Source organism: Meriones unguiculatus (genome assembly GCF_030254825.1).
Source record: "Meriones unguiculatus strain TT.TT164.6M chromosome X unlocalized genomic scaffold, Bangor_MerUng_6.1 ChrX_unordered_Scaffold_31, whole genome shotgun sequence".
NCBI classification, from domain to species: Eukaryota; Metazoa; Chordata; class Mammalia; order Rodentia; family Muridae; genus Meriones; species Meriones unguiculatus.
Window position 1 is genome coordinate 6,258,816 of NW_026843707.1, and position 6,000 is coordinate 6,264,815.

Here is a 6,000-nt window from a genome sequence, read left to right on the forward strand (position 1 = left end):
ATCCCTCTTTTATTGTATGATTCCCTGTTCTCTGTCCAGGGTTTGGTTATGAGTCTCTGCATCTGCTTTGATACACTGATAGGTAGAGTCTTTCAGAGGCCCTCTGTGGTAGGCTCGTGTCCTGTTACTTGTTTTCTCCTACTTCCCATGCCCATCCCATTTGTCTCTCTAAGTGAGGATTGATAATCTTACTTTGGGTCCTCTTTCTTGTTTATCTTCTTTAGATGCACATATTTTAGTATGTTTGTCCTGTCTTAAAGGACTATATATGTGAGTATATATCATGTGTATCTTTCTGCTCCTGGGATACCTCACTCAGGATGATCTTTTCTAGATCCCACCATTTGCCTGCAAATTTCATGATTTCCTTGTTTTTATTTACTGAGTAGTATTGTGTAAAAGTACCACAATTTCTGTATCCATTCCTCCATTGATGACATCTGGATTGTTTCCAGTTTCTGGCTATTACAAATAAAGCTGCTACAAACATGGTTGAGCAAGTGTCCTTGTTGTGTAGTTGAACATCTGTTGGATATATGCCTAGGAGTGGTATAGCTGGATCTGGAGGAAGCACTATTCCTCATTGTATGAAAAAGTGCCAGATTGATTTCCATAGTGGGTGTACAAGATTACATTCCTACATGAAATAGAGGAGGGTTCCCAATTCTCCAAAACCTCTCCAGCAAGTGTTGTCACTTGAGTTTTTAAACTTTGCCATTCAGATGAGTATAAGGTTAAATCTCAGGGTAGTTTTGATTTCCATGTCTCTGATGGCTAAGGACGTTGAACATCTCTTTAGGTATTTCTCTGCCATTCTACGTTCCTCTACAGAGAATTCTCTGTTTAACTCCATACCCCATTTTTTTTTCATTGGATTGCTTGATTTATTGCTTTTCAATTTATTTAGTTCTTTATATATTCTGATAGCAGCCCTCTGACAGACATAGGGTTGGTGAAGATCCTTTCCCAGTCTGTAGTCTGTCGTTTTGTTCTGATGACAAAGTCATTTGCTTGACCAAAGCTTTTCAGTTTCATGCAGTCCCATTTATTGGTTGTTGCTCTTAGAGCCTGTGCTGTTGGTATTCTCTTCAGGAAGTTGTCTCCTGTAGCACCTGTATTTGTAAATGAAAAGTTATTAAAGCTTAAATCATACATTGATCCCAGTACCTTAATAGCAGGAAATTTCAACACTCCACTCTCACTAAGGAACAGATCATAGAGCCAGAATCTAAATAGGGAAATACTGGCACTAATACAGCTCCTAAATCAAATGGACCTAATAGATGTCTACAGAACATTTCACCAAAACAAACAAAAAAAAAAGCTGTCACTTCTTCTCAACATTTCAGAGAACCTTCTCCAAAATTGACCATATATTCAGTTACAAAGCAAGCCTCAACAGATATAAGAATATTAAAATAATATTTTTTTTCATTGGATTCTATCCTATCAGACCACCATGGCCTAAAACTAGACATCAACAACAACAGAAATAACAAAAATCCTACATACACATGGAAATTAAACAACTCCTCAAAGACAGCATAGTCAGTGAAGAAATGAAAAACTAAATTAGAGACTTCCTAAAAATCAATGAAAATGAAGGCACAACTTACCGAAACTTTCAGGACAAAATGAATGTAGTGATAAAAAGGTTTGTAGCACTAAGTGCTTTCAGAAAAAAAGTTAGAGACATCTCATATAAGCAACTAATGGCACACCTAAAAGCTGTAGGTGGAAGAAAAGAAGCAGACACACCCAAGAGGAGTAGACAATTGGAAATATAAAACTCAGAGCTGAAATCAATGATTTAGATAAAAAGTAAACAATTGAAAGAATCAATGAGACCAAGAGCTGGTTTGTTGAGAACATCAACAAGATAGACAAACCCATAACCAAACTTACTAAAATGCAGAGAGAAACTGTCCAAAGCAGCAAAATCAGAAATGAACGTGGGGACATAACTAGAGACATTGAGGAAATCTAAACAATCATTAGGTCTTACAACAAAAGTTTATATGCCATAAAATTTGAAAGTCTAAATGAAAAGGACAATTTTCTTGATAGATTCCATATACCAAAATTAAATCAAAAACAGGAAAATAGTTTGAATAGTCCTATATCCCCCAAAGAAATAGAAGCAGTCATCAAAATTCTCTCTTCCAAAAAACCCAGAGCAAGATGGTTTCAGCACAGACTTCTACCAGACATTCAAAGAAGAGGTAACAACAATTCTCTTCAAACTGTTCCACTAAATAGAAACAGAAGGAATATTACCAAACCCATTCTATGGAGCCACAGTCACTTTGATACTTGCAAACAAAATCTAAGAACACATAAAAGATATCCTCCACCATGACCAAATAGGCTTCATCCAAGGCATGCGGGGATTGTTCAATATATTGGAATCCATCAATGTAATTCACAATGTGAACAAAATAAAGGAAAGAAAAAAAAGACATGATCATATCCTTAGATGCAGAAAAAAACATTTGATAAAAATCCAACACCCAATCATGTTTAAAGTCTTGGAAAGAGCAGGGATACAAGATACATACCTAAACATTATAAAGAGAGTGTATAGCAAGCCTATAGCAAATATATAACTAAACAGAAAGAAACTTAAATCAATCCCATTAAAATCAGAAACAAGACAAGGCTGCCCATTCTCTCCCTATCTCTTCACCATAGTACATTAAGTCCTAGCTAGAGGAATAACACAACTAAATGAGATCAAGGGGATTCAAATCAGAAAGGAAAAAAGTCAAATTATTACTTTTTGCAGATGATATATTATACATGAGTGATCGCAAAAATTCAAGCAGAGAATTCCTTCAGCTGATTAACACCTTCAGCAAAGTGGCTAGATAAAAAATTACCTCAAAAAAATCAGTAGCCCTCTAGTATATAAAAGACAAAAGGGCTGAGAAAGAAATTAGGGAAACTTCACCTTTTACAACAGCCACAAATAACATAAAGTACATTGTTGTGACTCTAACCAAGTAAGGAAAGTCCAGTTTGAAAAAACAAAACAAAACAAAACAAAACCTTCAAGTCTCTGAAGAAAGAAATTGAAGAAGATATCAGATGGAAAGAACTCCTGTACTCAGTAGGGTTAACACAGTGAAAATGGCCACCCTGCCAAAAGCAATCTACAGATTCAATGCAATTCCCATCACAATACCAACAAAATTCTTTACAGACCTTGAAAGAAAAATTCTCAATTTTATATGGAGAAACAATAAACCCAGAAATACCAAAATAATCCTGCAAAACAACAGATCTTCAGGAATAACTCCATCCCTGATCTCAAGCTGTACTGTACAGCAATAGTAATAAAAAGTGTATGGTATTGGCATAGAAACAAAAACGTGGATCAATGGATTCAAATAGAAGAATCAGAAATAAGCCAAGACACTTAAGGATACTTGATTTTTGACAAAGAAGCCAAACTATAATTGAAAAAAGATAGTGTCTTTAACGAATCATGCTCCTCTAACTGGGTGTCTACATGTAGAAAAATGCAAATATATCCATATGTATCACCAAGCAAAAAACTAAAATCCAAGTGGATAAATGACCTCAACAAAAATCCAGACACACTAAATCCGTTAGAAAAAAAAGTTTGGAAGAACATTCAACTCATTGGCACAGGAGACAACTTCCTGAACACAACAAGCAGCATAGACTCTAATATCAACAATCAATAAATGGGACCTCATAAAACTAAAAGGCTGCCATAAAGCAAAGCACATTGTCATCAGGAGAAAATGACAGCCTACACTGGGAAAGGATCTTCACCAATCCTATATCTGACAGATTGCTAATATCCAGAATATATAAAGAACTCAAGAATTTAAAAAGCAACAAATCACATAATCCAATTTAAAAATGGGATACAAAGCTAAACAGAGAATTCTCAATAGAGGAGTATTGAATGTCAGAGAAACACCTCTCTTTTCTTTTTGATCATCTCTTTATAGTTTTAGCTTTGTTCTAGTCTCCATTGAAGAAATAAAACTGAAAATTTTACCTCCATATGTGCTTCTAATTCCTTCTATTCTTCACCTTTCTTTTTGACCAAAGATCTTATTTCAACCTCCATGAAATACTACATTTTCTTTCAGTTGCGTTTTCTAATGATTTTTCATCAGTAGAAAGAAAAAAAATAGTTTTATATAACTATATAATACAATAAAATATAAAATATAAATCGATATAAAGAAAATCAGATAGATTTTCTTTAACAGTCTTTTTTGTCCCTCAGTACACATAAATATAGATGTAAACAGTTATGAAAAGAGGTCACTCATATATCTTTTCTGGAAGGAGGAATTGAGACAAAGTCTTACTATAAATACATGGCTTTCTTGAACCTCACTATGTAGTCCAGAGTGTCCTCTAACTCATAAAGATTCAACTGCCTCTTTCTCCCAAGAGCTGGGAATAAAGGCATGTGTCACCAATCATGGTGCTAAAGTATTATTAACAAAATTCAGTGTCCTTTCTTTAAATTTCATTTAGATTCTATTTTTTAATTGATTTTTATTTTTTATATTAATCACTGGCTATTTATTTGCATCCCAGCTATAGCCCCCTCCCTCATTCCCTCCCAATCTCACCCTCCCTCCTTCATCTCCTCCCTGTCCCTTTCCAAGACCAATGCTAGGGGAGGTCCTCCTCCCATTCCATCTGACCCTAGCTTATCAGGTATCTTCAGGACTGGCTGCAATGTCCTCCTCTGTGGCCTAGCAAGGCTGTTCCTCCCTTGGGGTGTGGGGGGAGGAAAAGGAGCCAGTCATTGAGTTCATGTCAGAAATAGTTCCTGTTCCCCTTACTAGGGAAACTCACTTGGATACTGAGCGCAGATGCTACATCTGATCAGGGATTCTAGGTTATATCCATGTGTCACTATCCACTCACATGCTCATATCAGTTATTAAATTTTAGAATATGCTACACATAGATTAAGGTATGTTTCAGTTACAAGTAACTACAAAACATCCATGACTTAGGATAATATTAATATTCCCTCTTGTTATTTAATATCATAATGGAATAGTTGGGGGTTAGAAAAAATATACAGTTTCTTATCATTTTAAATATTACCCATTATGAAAGAACTTTGAATTACCTTCCACTTTTTAAAATTATTCCACCCCAGAAATGGCAAATGTAAAATAAATATACTGACATCATATTTACTAAAATTATACAATATAACATTTCTCAAGTAATCTGAGAAATAAAAGCTCTCATGCTCAGCAACCAAAAAGGCAATTATGTCTATCAATAATTATAGTTACATTTATAAATGTGTGTTCTATCTTTGATTTACATATTATATAATAGAATCCCATTTTTCTTTCTCATATACTATTCAAGTTATGAAAACCTCATTATTTGACTATTCATTCACAAGCACTTTTATGACCTCACTAATTTTCAAGCACATATCATTTCTATGTGGTTGATTCTTTCTATAAGTATTGATAGCCTTTGTACCACTTCTTCACTATTTCAATCAATAGGCAGAAAAGATACAAAAAAGTACGTACTGAAAGAGTATTGTATTTTATTATAGGCTAGTAAGCTATAATGACAGATCCATATTTTTAATGAACAGATAATTGAGAATTTGGACTATATAATGAGAAGACAACATAAATATATTAGAATAGTGAAAGATGGGTGGCTATTCTTCAACTTTTCCAATAGACTGTTAAGTTACTGGTCAAGGAAGATTTATTTTAAAATATAGAACTTGGCTGCCCCACCTGTGTCACAGACACAGAACCCAGCAGATATAAGCTGGTTACAGGACCCAAACCTCATTGTCCTCCATTATCAGCAGGCCTTTTGTCAGCAGACTAGTTTTCAGCTTGGCAAAACTTTCTGCCTAATCCCCATCTGCCTGGTCCACCTGGGTCACAGACAGCAAACTGCCAATACAGAAATTTGGTGGAGGTGACCTAGGGGTGGGACCCAAGCTCCATTGTC